Source organism: Corvus cornix, chromosome 2, assembly GCF_000738735.6.
Source record: "Corvus cornix cornix isolate S_Up_H32 chromosome 2, ASM73873v5, whole genome shotgun sequence".
Classification (NCBI taxonomy): domain Eukaryota; kingdom Metazoa; phylum Chordata; class Aves; order Passeriformes; family Corvidae; genus Corvus; species Corvus cornix.
Genome location: NC_046333.1, coordinates 122,355,172 through 122,372,436, shown reverse-complemented (window position 1 = coordinate 122,372,436; position 17,265 = coordinate 122,355,172). Strand labels below are relative to the sequence as shown.

General features: G+C 38.0%; 1 protein-coding gene across 1 annotated transcript in view; it reads left to right on the top strand.

The window, feature by feature from the left end:
- Nucleotides 1-17,265, top strand: part of JPH1 (junctophilin 1) — an 83,548-nt gene that overhangs the window by 37,247 nt on the left and 29,036 nt on the right.

The window sequence follows — 17,265 nt, the reverse complement described above, 5'->3', positions numbered from 1 at the left end:
TTGGTGGTATTGAAATAGATTAGAAAATACAGCTATAATAGTAAAAAAGTTCCATATATTAATTTAATATCTGTTTTTAAAAAGTACAAATTTAAAACAATTACCATTTTGATCATCTTAAGGATGAATGTGCTGGCAAGGAGACAGTGTTCTCTCATTGCCACTCATATAAGGAAAGATAGACAAAGAAGCTGTTGATGCTTGATAGAGAAGTCTGTTTCTATCGGTTGAAATGTATATTTTCAAAAACAGTTTAAGCCAGAAGTTTTGGTGTTTAAAAAAAAAAAAGGCAAACACCAACCCAAAATAAAAAACAATCACTACCACCCAAAAAACCCCAAACACATACAAAAACTTCTTTCCCTCTAGACCCTTGTCAAGAATTGAATATTGTCTTCTACCGTACGTGTCAAGGATGCAGTGTTCTGTCTGAGTGGATGTAGTTCAACTCCAGAACTCAGAGACTCTACTTAATGCTTTCCTTGCCTCCATAATTCACAAGGATAAAGACAAAAATGACCCATATCAAAGATCATATGGGTACCAAGGAATTTTCTAAGCGCTATTATTTATTTTTTAGATTTATTGGTAAAACTTATCTGAGGCTACATTTTTCTGATTTGCAATTTTTGTTTTCTTCACCTTGACTCAGTTTCTCTCTCAAATACTTTCATTTCTGCTGTTTGTCCCCATGTGTAGCAGTTAGCTGCTTTCACAGTTTAATCGTTGCTGAGCATGTTTTATTTCCTTACTAACCTGTTTGTCTTCTTGCCTTTTAACATTTCTGATCTCTGACACAATCCTGACACTGTTGAGAGGCAATACCATTGTTCAGGGAGCTTGCTTAAACAACATATGCTTTGTTCCTTTTAAGCGCTCCGAAAAAATGTCGTCTGAAGGATAACAGAGGGAAAAATCGTCAGATCTTTCATAAATATTTTTTATCTGAGATGACTGGTACTGCTTCTGTGTTCCACAGCCTTTCATCACAGCAAATTCTGAGAGAGAAACATGATTTGCTCCATATAAAAAGTATTGTAATAAGGGAAAGAAAATAAGTGTTATAATTTAAAAAAAAAAATCTGACTTGAAGTAAGTAAATCAACAGACAACACCAGAGAAGAAATTGCTTTACAACACCAGTGCAGAGATTTTTTTCTTTAGTTAAATTATTTTTTAGCTTTGTAAAATTTCCTATGTATAAAATATTCTGGATTAACTATGTACAGTTCTCTCATGCACTTTCAGAATAACAGTGCCTTTTCCGGGAGTGTTTTGAAACTGTTTGATGCAGAGAAGGTAGTTGGCTTCATGGATTTACTCTAACTAACTGTTATATTTTACAATGAAAACAAACCTTATTCTGAAATAATTTTCAGGTGTAGAAAAAAAGACCGCTGAAGAGAATAGAAGGATAGCATTAGTACTGATTATTAGGCATTGTGCCATGTTAATTGATTCAAATAACATAGCTTTTTTCTTTAGTTTAATTCAGAAGGACAGATGGATACCAAATAACTCTTTTTAAAAGAATTAAATAGGTAAGGGTATTTAAGTTTCTGAATTCCAAAGTTCACTTTGTCAAAGCTTTTAAAGCTTGTGTTAGATGTAATTCATACTCTTTAATTCAGAGATATTGTAGGAGGAAAAGTAATTAGCTGGAGGTGGACTCTTCTTTGCTTAATTATCCCATCTCCAACAGGGCTAAATTCAGCTCTGACATGCTCTGGCAAAAATCTCATTCACACAGCAGCAGCACTGCAGTACATCATGCTCCAGTCTCACCAGATGGCATTTCTTCTTCAGGTGTATGTCATTGTAGGCACATGTACACCTCAGTTAGGTTAGACAGTGGGAGCTGTTTAGTTTGTTTTTAATAGCAGCATATTTTCTGGACTTACACCCAGCTTAGCCCTTTTACACTTCCACTCAGGATAGCAAAGTACAAGATGTATAAAGCTTCTAAGTAGAAGGATAGCATAGAAGGGGCCTTATTTCCCTCTCGCTGTGAGAGAATGTGGTGACTATTGAAAATACTTGTTACTAACTCAAACATTCCCAAAACCTTCCAGAATATACAGAATTCTGACTGCCCTGATCTGTTATTGCCTGATTCAGATGCCCCCAGCTAGATAATCCTAAACTTTAAATTTAATCCACCTTTCAACAAATATATTTCCTCCACAAAATAAAAAATTGTCAATTCTTCTGCTAGGGAGACTGCATGTTCAGATGTTTCATATGTCTGCCCTTATCTGCTTTAATTCACAGTATGTGAGGTTGATGACAAACTGTCTTCTACAGCAGCTCATGGCCTCATCAAACCTTAAGCAAGCTCCAGCATTTCTATTGCAAGCAATTACTGTCCATTAAATACACCACTGAGAGGACTAATACCCGACTGCCAGAGCAAAATGTCACAGAATAATAAACAGTTAACAATGTACTGATGCTCTTACACCCTGCTGAGGTATAAAAATTTCAGAGTGACAGCACCACTGATACTCCCAACATGGACATCAGTAGCCGTAGTTACTGCAACATGGGTCTCACTGATCCCAGTTACAGGGAGATAGGTCCACTTAATCTGGTCCATCACTGAATCTGAGGTAGCAGCTAGCCCAAATAAAAATTGTAGTACCAAGCGCACTTTATATCTGTACGATGTTCCTGGAGGAGGTTTGGTTCTCTGGTCTCTGCCCTCCCCCCTGAACAGGGAGCTGTTCCCCTGTGCTAAGTTTTCTACCCAGCCCCAGCTTATTTGGCATCTTATGAGAGTGTCTTGTGAGTATTTCTTAGGATTGACTGAAAGTGGACAATTCAGGTGTCAACTGCTGTCTCACTTTTTTCAGTCACTGTCTTTTGAGAATTGGTCTGCACCAATGAGAGACAATAGTCTTACCCTGTCATCCCCTGAGGCTTTACCATTGAGGAATGTGTGTATGGAAGAATTGGGTCTCATGGCACATCATGAATGAGTGCAGAGATTCAGAAGACTGAGGCATACATGGATGGTTGACATCAGGGAAGTCTTACTCATGCAGGGTCATCTTCCACATTAATGGGTGACTGCTAGATTCAGTGAAAACAGTGTAGTAGGCACCAGCCAAAGAGATGAGATTTGTAGAGCGAGGCAATAAGAAAGAGCTTGAATATTTTTATAGTGACTTCAGTTGAGCCTCCTAAGCGGCGTTAGAGGCATTCTGACAAGCAGAAGCCCATCTAAGGACAAGGACCCCAAATAATTTGACCTTTCTGTATGAAAACTGTACTTCAGCTTTGCTACAGCTCTTTGGCTGACTAAGTCTTGGAGGCAAGAAATCATCATTTCATGTAGAGTGGGATAACACGTTGTTCACGTGACAGCAAAGAGCTCAATTTTGGTGAAACAAAAGGGTCGAGCATTAGCCAAGTAGCTTCGCTGGATGAAATGGACACACTGGATATCCTGACCATTTATCATATAACTGTAGCTTCAGGTGCTCTGGAGGAAGTGGAACCTTTTTAGAGGTCAGAATTCTTCAGTGTGGAGGTTTGGTAGTGTAGACTCAGTAAAAGGACTGGGAACTCTTACCCTGGGCAGTGGGGGACCCATACACACGTTCCCTAACATAGACTCTGTAATTGCCAAAACAATTGTCCCAGCATTGCAAACAGAATCCTATGACAAATGTTTCTGGGTTGCTGCTGTGGGAGTCAGCCTCCCTTTTCTTTGGCACTACTTCTTGTTTGATAGATTTGACAAGAAAGCAGGTAACTCTTTTTAACCAACACTAGAAAATACAATCTCTCAGACTCTATCTTGCCCTGTTCGCTCAAGACTAATTGCTAGGATCTCAGATGGCTGGGTCTTAAAATGCTGTTTTTCTTGACTAATCCGTTCAGTCTCAATTTGCCATGCCAGAGACAGTTTTATTTCTTTTCCTTCTCCAAAGACTTTTTTTTCTCTGTGAAGTCTTTTTCAAACAAAATTGACCTTGTTTCATGTAAGATCTATAGATGAGGGTCCTGCTTTCTTCGCACTGGAAACTATGTGTTTTCTCAAGGTAGATAAGAAAGGCAATTTCTTTCTTCTCCCAGAAAAATCTAAAGTTCTCCCTATGCTATCTCACTTGTAGGCTGGTAATGATTTTATCATAGGACGTTACACGTGTAAGACTAATGCATTGTTTTTGGCATTTTTACAGAGATATAGTGCATGATATACCTGAAAATGTCAATCAAGGATGCTGCATCCGGAATTTTTCCATGAGGCTCTCACTCTCTATAAAACATATGATGTGTTTAAAATAAGGAACTCCTGGTTTTGCCCAGTCAGCTAGGTGATAAGAGAGAAATATGGTGCAGTGATATATGGTGTGACCTGCATGTTTCTGTCCAGATATTATGGAATTGAACAGCTCTGCCATTTGAATTGTTATTCAAACCTATTAAACATGAGTAAAGGATATAGTTTCTCTCTGCAGTGAGGGCTTTTCTAACAAACTTACAGAGAGGCTGAGTTTCTGCACGTATAAACTCTGATCAAAGTACATGAAGATTCTAGACCTGAGAATTCCTAAAAGCTTTCTTTCTATGTCTGCCCATTCTGTGGAATGCCAAGCTTGATTGTCAGGTAGAAATCTAGCTCCCATACTGACCAAAAAGAGGTCATTTTGTATCTTATTTTCTCAGTATTTGAATACTCAAAACAGGGCTTTGCTACTAGACAGGTCAACCATTCAAGCAGAAGTAGTTTGCAAGATTTTGTAGCTAGACTCACTTGCATAAGAGGTAGAAGAAGAAACTGCCAAAAGCAAATTTCAACCTCTGCTGAAGGATTCTCACATAATTTCTTGCAAACTAACCCATTGCAGTATTTCAGCAAGTCTTCTAAGCACTGGAGTTCATAGCAGAAGTCTGGTTAATTTCAGCAGGACTTTAACTGCTCATTTGTCTCACGGAGAATGAAAATTTTATTTATTGAATAGGATTGCAGAGTAAGTCTTTACTTGTTACCAAATGACTTTGCCTTTCCAATGAGAAATCATATTCCATGTGCATCCACTTGCTGCTGGAGCATGTTCATGCCAGAGCAGCAAGACTGCTGTATGGAACAGACCCTAGCATTTTGTTACATAGTGTCAGCTAAGCATAATATGAGGTCATATCCATGTTCAGTAGACATGCACTGCATCCATATATCTAGCTGGAATTCTGTCCTTTGTTGAGGGAGAGATTTTTATTATTGTTATTTTGCTAATTACATAAAACTGGTTAATCTTTGAATTACCTTGCACTGATGATCTTGAATTACCAAATTCTCCAAGAAAGCATGTGTTCATTTTCCCTTCCCTTCCAGTGGCTCTTCAAGTATGTCCTCCATTCCTCCCTTAAGCCCCCAGCAATGCAGGCTTCAGCAGAAGAACTGAGGCATGACTGAAGCCTTCCCAGTTGATGACCTTCATATTTCCCCATGCGATTCATAAAATAAGACACATATTCAGGTGAAGGCGGATCATTACAGACTGTAGGAAGGACCATCTTGTTATACAACCTGACAAAATAAGTTGCTGTTTGGGTGATTTAGCCCAGGGAAAAAAGGCCCAGGAAAATCTTGGAGGGGCTTTCCAGTACCCAAAAGGGGCATACAGGAAAGGTGGGGAGGAACTCTTATGTCAGTGAGTATAGTGATAAGACAGAGGGTTTCAAGAGATTTATGTAGGGTATTTTTTAGGGTAGATATAGATTAGGTATTAGAAAGAAATTCTTTACTGTGAGGGTGGTCAGATGATGGAACAGGTAGTACAGAGAAGTTATGGAGGCCCCATCCCTGGAAGTGTCCAAGGCCAGGCTGGATGGGGCTTTCAGCAACCTGGTCTGGTGGAAGGTGCCCCTGGCCATGGCAGGGGGGTTGAAGGTGGATGATTTTTAAGGTCCCTTCCAACACAAACTACTCTATGATGCTGTGATCCTAGGATAATTCATCCAGCCCACAGGGTTATTCCAGGACACTGGTTTCCCAGGATTTATCAGCGCTTTCCCTGCCAAGATGCATGCCCTTGACATGGTAAGGCTCCTTTAATGTCCTCAAGAAAAATAGCAGGTGCAAATATTTTCCTGTCACTCCCTGGTGTTCAGACCCTTGCAGTTACCACTGGCTGTCAGCAACATGAATTGCTGTGGTAGCAGCACTTACACTTGTAGTGGTATTCATTGAAGACATGATGAGTGCAGGACTTAGATGGGTGTGTATTTAGTCATGCCCAGCACTTCTGGAAAATACTGCCGTGTGCATGCAGCACCATTATTCAGTGCAGGTAGAGCAGATCCAGTGCTTTTGGCAAGCTGTGGTAGTGCTGCTGTGCAAGAGGGAGCAACATGTGGCCCTTCTCTGATACACTTAAAAGCTCAAATACCTGCAGTTCAGAAAGGTAACTTTACTAGGAGACTCATTCTTGAGGCTCAGGAATTGCTTGCCCATCCTGATGTCAAGCACCAGATCTCAAGATTGGGCCTCAGTAGGAACAGCTTTTTGGTGGGAGAGGGAGCACATGGTGTTGCCTAATAGAAGATTCTTGTCTTACCAGCTGTTCCAGTATCACAGTCAGTCGTGAGTGTCACTAAAAGCCATCAACCTTTAGATTCTTGGAAAGTCTGATAAATCTGTGTTTGTGTGAAGAGAGGGCAAGGAGATATAGGACTGATTATTTTGGGATTTGCTTTCTTTTTAATGGCATGCCATAGTGTTTACACTAAAATTCTGCTATTAGTGACTCAGAAAAGAAAGTGCTTGCTTTTTAGAGGAGACTGGAAGAGAATATCAGGGCTTCCAGACAAGGCCTGTGGTAAGAAGAAAAAAAAAGGAGCAAATAGACCATGACCAGCTCTGTTCAGAGGGTCTAAAACAGTAGACTTTCATGAGTCTGCAGTAAGTTGTTGCTCTCATGAATGGTTACTGCTAAATATGTAATACAACAATCCTCAACTTTACTGTGCAGATCTGCATGACTTCAGCTGAACAAAGCAGTCAAGGACTGCTCTAAGCAGGAACAAATAAGCTGCTGTAAACTCTCAGCAGTCTCTGGATGCCACAAAAGCCTTTCTGGGCATCTAGGCAAGGTCATCAGCCCTGTGTAAACCAGAACAGAGCAACATTCCTGGGTTTTCAGTTTTTCTGGTAGCTGATAGGACATGGTGGTTGTTTATTCCAAGTGTGTGTTATTGGCAGCATTATAGATAGCTATAGAGGGTAAACATATGCATAGATGTTCATTGGAGGGGGGTATGTATATGAGAGAAGATTATTTTAAAGCTGTTAACTGCATTTGTCATAAACTCAGGTTTTGCCTTTCCTTCGTGCTGGAGATAGCAAAACCTGTAAAATAGCTGTCAGCTGCCCAATGTCTGAAGTGATCTGGTGTTATTTTCAATCTGCAGTGCTCTTTAGTTAAGAGCAATTACATGTTTACAGATGGAAGGATCATCAAAGTCTTTCCTCTGCTTGTTTAACCTGTTTGGTTTCTTGATGTTTAATATATAATATGAACAGCCTGATTCATATCAGTCAGCGTGGAGAAAAGGCAAATTACTTAAACCATCCCTACACTTGAGTACTTGTCTTTCGTGGAGAGATTAGGCCCTTTTTAATTAAGCTGCTCAATTGTAATGTGTCAGTGTCTTCTGTTATTCAGGTATTTCTGTGAATTTTGTAACAGTTATCTTTAAACAACAAAAAAAGGAAGAACTTACTCCAGTGTGGTTTGCTAGACATTTTTCTATCAATACTTTTTTTGTAGACACCTGACGCCTAATCAGGGAACAGAAATGAACCATGCAAAGAAAGATAAGCCCAGTTTAGTTTTGGCTCTAAGATTGCTAAAGACACAAGAAGTAAATTTAAACACGCATAGTTAATGCCTTTAAAATGCTGAAAGTATTGAACTAGATTTTAATGCCCAAAGGTTTTAAAAGGACTGTTAAAAAACACCATAATATTGCCACAGAGTGTTTGAATTCATGGCAATATGTTCATCATTTAAATAGTTTAATTACACCACTTTTTTTTTTTTTTTTAGTAATAAGTGCATAAATGCCACTATTATATCTCACAAAAAATTTATTTTGTTGGCACTAAGTTCTAGCCAGTATTTTCATTTTGTATTATTTTCTAGACAATTTTGTGCAATGCACAAAGCTCTACTATGATTAAGCTTTATTCTATGGTCAGTGTATCCTTTCTGTTCTCATTTATTATGAAGATTTTAATTTCATAATATTATTTTATTTTGAGAAAATATAAGCAATAAGTGTGTGTGCTACAGCTTTTGTAATAGAGAAAGCCAAATAAGCACCAAGACACTAAGTGTGTAGTAGGGACTTCTTTCTTAGCATGTTTTCCTCCATCAAGCACAGTAATGAAGGCTTTGGATTCAGGTACTAAAACTGCAATATAGTAAGTTACAGACTGCCAAAGTCACTTAGAAAAAGCATGAAGTATGCTCCTAGAAGTACTTATGATTGGGGAGTTTATCTTGCATTTTTTGAAGCCAGTAAAACCCACAGAATTTTAACTAATTTTTCACATTTGCCCTCTGGTTTCCGGGAATGTAATTTTCATGCAACAAATATGTTGTGAGTTACATGTATTTTGATGTTAAGAGAGATCAGATGCTGGTCTTATATTACGCATACGACTCTCCAAAAGCTCTGGTATTCTTTGCTAAAATATCTTTTAACACTGTGGACTTCTTTTTCCTTGAAATTTTAAAAAATGTTAAAAAACCACACCAACCGTATAAGGGAGAGATTAAGAAATACAGACATTATCTTGGATGACATTTGACATAGTTTTTCTGAATAAGTTTACTGATTAATAGAGCTTCCAAAAGTTTTCTAACTAGAACTATTCTAACAAAAAAAAAATTTTTAAATAATTATATTTGAGATCATATTTTCTGATTTATTTTATTTTTTAAAGTAATTTAAAGTGGTAAAAATCAGTAAAACACTGAAAAAGGTAATGTTTTGAATGGAAAAGACAGTCCATTCAAATCTCTTCTTGTAAGATTTTCTTATTTTTCATCTAGCTGTATCCCTGGGATGAAATGTTACTGCTTTCTTATACTTGAGAGTGTAGAATAGCTTCCAAATATTGGCATTGATGATAACAGTCATCATACCCACCATTTTATTTTATTTGTCCCAGATGGAGAGCAGTTTTTTAAAAAAAAATATGTGGTGGGGGGAAGTGCAATGCACTAAACATACCTTACAAATTATCTAAGCAAATGACCACAGTGGTCCATGTATTCCCATTTCCTTGAGTAGGAATGCCTTCGCTGTGCAGAATCATTACTAGATGAAGTTCTTCTTTTTATGAAGCTTGTACGTTATAATGAAGGGAGGAGAAACATATTTATCTCCTTTTTGTTTTTCTTCACTTAACTATGTCATCAGGAGCAGCTGAAGCTCAAGTGTGTATCTTTTTTCATGCTTCCAGCTAGATTCAGAAGCTCTTTTCAGCCAAACAATGTAATTGGCTTTAGTGATTGGAAACAACAAATTGTTTGCAGCTATTCCCTTATCCCTTTCAAAAAAAAAGCCCCTTCCTGTCCGCAGGAATTAATACTGTGGGGTCAGGGAACTGGAAGAAAATACTGCTCACCAAGGAGGGTTGGTAATAAAATAGAATAGAGTACGATTTGTCCTATAAAGTAGGAGAGATAAATGCACATCAAGATTTATGTGACAGAAAAACTGTCAGTGAATCACCGTTGGCAAAAATGGGGCAAAACCTCCTGTGAGTGTAGCATACAAAAGTGTATTTTGTGCAGTGTAAATTTTCCCACAGGAAAGCTTGCATTCTGCTTGAAGTGATGGTGATGATCTTGCAGAAATTGAAGACTGTGCCATCTTTAACAGATAGCGAGGTGGGTGTTGATCTTTTCTCACAAGGTAACAAGCAGTAAGACAAGAGGAAACAACCTCAGACTGTGACAGGGGGCACTCAGATTGGATATCAGGAAAAATTCCTTCACCTAAAGGTTACCAACCTTTGGAAGAGGCTGCTCAGGGATGTGGTTGGGTCACCATCCCTGGTGGTATTTAAAAGCCTTGTAGATGTGGCACTCAGGGATGTGGTTTAGTGGCAGATGTGGAAGTAGGTACCTGGTCAATGCTTGGAGTTGATGATCTTAAATGTCTTTTCTAGCCTAAATGATTCAATGATTTCTGTGCCAGTGCTGTAGTCAGGTAAATCAATATGAAAGCAAAACTCATTCAAACTACTGACAGAGTGGTAGTTAAAACTGAGTACCATCACATGATAAGCCAGCTCCTTTATACAGAGGCAGAGTATCTGACATGCATATAAATAATGCGAGGCTAGTGGGACACCTAAAGTTAAGCAGAGTACCACATAAAGCAGCCTCTCTAGTGATGCTAACAGCAATTCAAAACAACTTTGTAAATTCAGACCTCTGAATGTGAGTCTTTTTTCAAATAAGTAAGCAAGAGTGAGGGCCTGAAAGACAGACTAGGGAGATTGAAATAATTTATGTCAATTGCTGAAAGTGGATTTTCAGAAATATACTCTGTTGAGGATCATGTCCTTCATTCACCTAAAATCTTTCTGAACTGCTGTGTGTATGGGACTGGTGTTACAGAAATTAGTACCTTGGCACTCCTGAGTTGCTGAGCTGTACTTGGGTTTATTGGCATGGACCCTAAAGGAGAATGCAACCAGGTTCTAAATCTTGGCATAAGAAGGCAGCTGATTCCCCAACAAGCACAGAGATTGGTGTTTGCCATATTTGTGAGCACAGCAGGGCATGTTCATCAGGAGTCTGACATTTGTACACTTCAGAGTTCCAAACTGAAAACTCGTTTTAATGGAGTAAGATGGGTGTCTTCAGTGAGATGATGAGAGCCCTTAATGTCAGCTGTCTAAAATACCTAATGTAAACAGTCCCAAAATCAACTAATCTCACTTCCTGTAAACAAAAGACTATGTAGTTCTTTACTCAGAAAATGGATTAAAGAGCACTTTTATTACAGTGCCTAATATCATTGCAAAGGCTTAGAAATGTCCATCTTTTTCGCTGTAAAATACACCCATAACATTTCAAGGTTGACTATGCCCAAGTTCATCTTCTAGTCGTTGAACCAGTTACGTCTTTATCTGAAACACTTCTCTTCCCCATTATGTCTTCCCCATATTCCTCTGTCAGATACCTGTGCATACGCCTCGATAAGTGGCTTCTCAGTGTTTTTTTCAAAAATGAATAGACAGAAGGCTTAAGAAGTGTAAATCAAAAAGCTTGTCTTTAGATCCTCAGTTATTCTGTGGTCCTGACATTTCTTTTTCGTTCTTGGGACATGGATGTGCTGGATATTGTTCCCTTAGTGTTTTTATGGATGCTGGATTATGTAGTAGAGCAAAAACAGATTCCTTAGTTCATACTTGATTTCTGTCTCTACATGTATTAATTGCACATTAACCCTTCCTTTTGTGGCAGTGTGTGGGACTAGCCAGCAGGATGTCATCTGCCTTTGTGCTACTTTCCATGACCATCTCCAATACTGGCTGGATTTTTGTTTCCCAGTGTTCTGTTCTGGTACACTTAAACACAGTGGGATTTGGAGTTGCTATGATTGAACTTCATGTTGCAGTAAACCGTAGATTACAGTAACTTTAGGTTACAGGAAATTGTCCTTGGGGTTTTTCAGAATTCAGAAGTTGTGTAACTTGCCAGCTCTACCACAGTATGTTTTAGCTTGTATTGAGACATTCTAAAAGTGAAATATTAAACAACTCTGGAACAAAAAACTAACTCTTAAGGTAAAACGCACCTGACAGCTGTTTTCTTTGGTGTCTTCTACATTAAGCTTTGAAATGTGTCAGAGTTTGCTTTCAATCCATTTTGATGTACTTTATTAATTCCATGTAATTTATGCTGTTGTTTAAATATATTTCCATAGGGTACAAAATCAGAAGCCTTAAAAAAATAGTCTAAGTATGTTAAATCAAGACAAACAAGATAAGGTACAGGACCCATAATATTCACTTGTGTATGAAGTGTTTGGCAAAATACTTTGTTAAAGTATGATGTCTGGCACAATACACTGTTAGCCTGCAAATCTCTGTGGAAGTAGACCAAATTTATTTATGGTATTATTTATGCCTACAACTGACATCGGGCTTACCAGTCATTAGCCCCAGGTTATTTTTTCAAGTACTGAAATCAAGTTGGCTGTTTACCAAGTGTAAGGAATTTCCTCAGTTTTTCAGGAGTCATTAACTAAAAGTTAGTATTTTTCAAGTTCTTCTAATATGAGTAAGGACTGAAAAACATGAGAAATTAATTTAGGCTGGGAAAGAGGAGTTTTCAGAAGCAAAATCCATTAGGCAAGATGATACAGATTGATGTGCCAGCAGTGTTTGCATGATAGATGTGCTCATGCTTTACTGCTTCAACCTTCACTGGTAGTACCAAGCTAGTCCCAATTACTGAGTGAAGTCAGTTCATAAAGAAGGAGTGGCTGGTTGAGATTAAAATTTAGTAAAGCACAAAGGAGATTGATAAAGTAAAGTTTAGTTGAAGGCATATGTCTCATTTTGTTAATTCAATCTGTAGTTTAGGATCACTTTAAGTTTCTTGCTGACATGAAGCTCTTGTATTGCATTACCTATAAGTCTGTCTTTTTTCCTCTTTCTGTTTCTCTCAGAGACTCCCATTTCTTGCTGGTATTCAGTGACCTACCCTCACTTCTCAGCTGTTACAGCAATGAGTTGCTGGGAGTTATGAAGCCTAGAGTTCTTAGGTACTCTACACAGTCATGCATGTATGTATTTTTGATTCTACCATAGCAGAATATTGTTTTTCACTCAGTATTATCACTGAGAGAAGCTGAGAAGGATGGCTAGCACACTTGAAAATACCAGTCTCTCACTTGCAGTGTTAAAAAATGCATAGATGTTCTATATATATTGAGCATTCATTACTGATATATAATTATCATAAGAATATGGAAATAAAATGGGAGCAAGGAAAATATTTGTCTACCAAAGAACTTTGATTAAAGTTTTTCTCTTTCTCTCCAGCTCATTTTACCTGGAAATGCTATGGATCTCTGTACCAATTTTACCAGAACTTGGTTTTGCAGATTGCAAAGCTTTTTTCTGACAGATAGAAACAAATATGAAAATGTTGGAAATTTTTATACCTGGAAAAAAACATAGCACTCTCTGTTTTCTAGAACAATCACTGCATTTTAAAGTTTAGGAAGGTAGGATTGTTTATAGAGAATTCCAGTTTCAAGAAGAATGGTAGTGGGTAGTAACCCACAATATGTAATGTTACACGATAAACCTGATAGCTGTCATTAATAAAAAATACCTCCTGAGAACTTCATGTAGGTTTGGCCACTACTGATATTTTTGTTCTTACAATATAGAAATCTGTTAATTTAACATTGTAGATATTAATAGTTTAGGATAATGGGATAAGAGCATAATTCTGTGTCATATATTTGGCAAATGGAAAGCAAAATTATGTCTATAATTTTAAGAAATAGAAAGCAAGCTCCTGGAAAGCTTTATGCTGGATTCACTGTGTTTAATAAAGTTTGAAAAATGAAACAAAGTAAACATATGCTGCTAACATTTTTAGTTGACTCTGAATGAGGCAGCATTACAAGTGCATTGAAGGATACCATGGAAATACAAAATAATCTGGAGGGTAATGGACAGTTCTAAATGGGTTTTAAATTTAGATAAACATTACATAATGCATTCCAGGCACATGGCATTATATATAAGCATTGTTGCTGCAGAAAGGGAGATAATATTGTTTTAAGCTCTTCAAGGCTAAGCACTCCTCCTTCAAGTTATTTTTCATACATAAATAGATAGAAACCTGACCATAGTATTGCCGAAAGGGGAGCTGCTTGTAAAAAGCCTCTGGCTCTGTGCTTATAATTTTTGAGTGTAGTTAATATGATGTGTTCCTGTTTACCTACCCTGTAAAACACAGAAAAGAAAGCTATCAGTAGTCATACCAGCTGTCCCACAGTCTAGAAAGCTTAGGCTGCTTTAAAAATCAGACCCTGATACGCAGTTTCTCACAGTACCAGGCTTTCAGTCAGGCACTGGTCCCTCAGCCCTCACTCACTGACAACAGAGACTGGTATCTACACAGTATCTATAGGGATTCCACATGCTGCTATGTGGTACCAAGACTCTCCATGAGCTATAGCTACAGGTTCCTTTTTAATGTAAGTACGGTTTGATTCCTGCCACAGATACAACTTAATCTGAAGCCCCTGTCTTCATTGAATTTACTACCTCTGTGCATTCATTAGTGGAGGAGTAGATTGTCCCTCTAAATATGAATTGATTTTGGTAATTACTTCAATTTTTATATTCATTTGAAACCTTTCAAGCATGTGTTTGAGACATCATGTGGAATATTAATGGTAGTGTTGATACTTTCCAGGAGAAATACACATAAAACCACACAGCAATTCAAAAGTTACTAGTGTGTATTAGGTATTACGGTTGCTCAGAATTAATTTCTACAAAGAAACACCTATTCACCTAAAATGAAAAAATCATTAAAGGTCCTTTGCTATGGATTAGAACCTGAATGCAGCATTGCAAAGCAGGTTACCTATCTTTTTGTACTGTTTTGCAGTCTGTGGATTGCTGCCTTCTCTCCTGCATAATTTCTATTTTGCTGCTGAAACTTGAGATCAATCCTTCCTGGAAAAAACCTACCGCAGTCTTTTTCTTGGCTAGGAAGAGGAAAGGAGGCTTTTTTTTCTAAGTTTTTCTTTCAAGAGTTCTCGTAAAGATCTCTTGTCATAGCAAAGGACATAGAGTTCCCTGGAGAAACAAAACAGCTCTCAAGTAGATGGTGGTCATTCAGATGTGGGTCATTTTGATGTGATATATCATAGACTTCAATTTCTATGAATAACTGCTGATAGCAAACAAAACTTGGAGACCTTACAGTGGTCTCCAAGTAGTACCCCAGAAATGAAAGGTAAAGAAAGCTTTCCAAAACTGTGTGAAGCATAAATGGAGCAAATGGATTCTATTTCTGCTTTGATAGTTCTCCTTTACGAGCATTATCATTCAAAACTAACGTATTTCTTCATAGTTTCTGATACTAATAGTCTGATAGTGTGGGGGGGGGGTCAGTTCAAGGCAAAATAAAACCGGCAGTAATTGGAAGCAAGTCCTTTGGAAAACATACAGGCAGATCAAATGTGGAAATCAGAATAAAAAACAAAACAGGAAAATAAATAGCAACAGAAAAATTATTTGAGTCTGATGCTTAAAAGTGTGCAAGAAGTTAAAAAATTATCAAAGTACACAGTTGCAAATGGAGGTGATAAAGTACATGTTGCTGAAGTTAGCCAGTAAAGCATCCAAATGCCAAGGTGATAAATAGCAAGTAATTGCACATAGAGAAGAGCCTGCGTTCCCAGGCAGGGCACAGAGCTGCTGTTCTGTGCAGAAGGATCAGCTCTGCCACTTTATCCCATTCTTGTCACTTTTGTCACTGCTAATCAATGCTGAAGAGGCTGTCAAGAAAATATCTCAGCACAGGCATGTGCTCACACTTCTGTCTGGCTGTCGAAGGCCTGCAGAGGAGCATAAACATGTCCCTGTGCCTTGCCCTCCTGTGCTGGTGAGTTCCTCTTGCTGCATCGTCTCTCAGCACTGAGGCTCTGCTCCTGTGTGTCACTGCTAGGACATGCCTTGGCAGTGCTCCCTCCTGTTCTGGTCTGCTGGAACTCCTCACTGAGAGTACAAAAGGGGCAGAATAGCAGGAAGTGTGAGTTGAAAAAAGAGGTGTGAGATAAGGCAGCCAAGGAAAGCTGTGCTCATTTACCTTCTGTTCCTTTGGCTTCTTCCTGTTGCGACCTGCTCTGCCCCGCTTCATGTGACAGAGTTACACCAGCTTCTTACTCATGTCACCATTTAATTCCTTAACTGATTGATACTGTACGTTTCTACAGAATGTCTGTTTTGCTTCTTGGATATAATAATATAGGAAATTCATAGGCATCAATAAATAAATGCATTATCCTGGCAGTATGTTTTCCTGGTGCTGGTCATTTAGTATATTAGCTTTTAAAATGTCTGTTGTAGCAGTAGCAATAGTGTTAGACTCTTTTTCTATGAGAGTAGTCTGGTTGTTCTTTCATCACAAAAAGATGACCAGTGTCTAGTTTATCTATGAGCAGACTACATTATTGTCTCACAAAACAATGTCCCAGTGCTGGGATTGCTTCATTAAGTTTATGCTGCATAGACATAATTATGCAGGAGCTAAGAATAGCTCATCTAATTGAAAATAATGATTATAGAGAAAGAACGGGTTTGATTACTGTTTCTAAGCAAGCACGTACCATACACCCATTCATGAACTGCACAGAACACATATGGGATTATACGGTGTATTTGTTTTTATTAACAGTTTCTTTCCCCCATCCTGAGTACAAATCAAAGGTGTTACAATTCATTTCCTCATTGTCTTTTTTCTCACAGACCTAGGGACACCTGCAAGAAGGCAGCAGAAGCTAATATTTATCCAGTAAATTATGACAAGCTAAGCTTTGAAAGAACATTCAACATTTATCCCCACACACATTTTAGGGAGGATGTAACTTAAATAAATCTTCTCCAGGCACCACAGATGAAACTGTCTATGTGGTTTTTTTATGTCTGTGTTTATACTAGTACCCTACAGGATTAAACATCCTTACAGAAATGCAAAGTCTGCCATACTGTTAATCTCCTGATGCTCATTCTGGTTAATGCTAACATTTAATTCTTCCTTTGTCTAAAACACATAGAACCCTTCTTTATTTCTTGAAAACAAAACAGAATTTTTACAGTGAAGTTGTTAGAAGTTTTCATTTATTTAATTGCTATTCATTACTATTACCAGGCACATGGGATAAAGTTTGGTGTTATTGTTGTCCTGTTAACTAATTCTTTTCTTACTTCTGTGTCAGTTTTCTACTAGAATGTTACAAGAAAAGTGATGAGATCATGAAATTTAATTTATTTGGTTTAGAAATGTTATTAATCTCTTTAGAGTCTCAAAATATTCTGCTGGTTTGCCATGTTTAGCTTCCCCTCCCTTCTAACAAGCCATTTCATAGCTCTAGGCTATGTGCTAATGCTGTAGAGGCACAGAGAGATCATGGCCATCAGGAATTTTTAAACAGATAACTGTTTGGAAAATGAAGTGGTGAGGGAAGATGGGA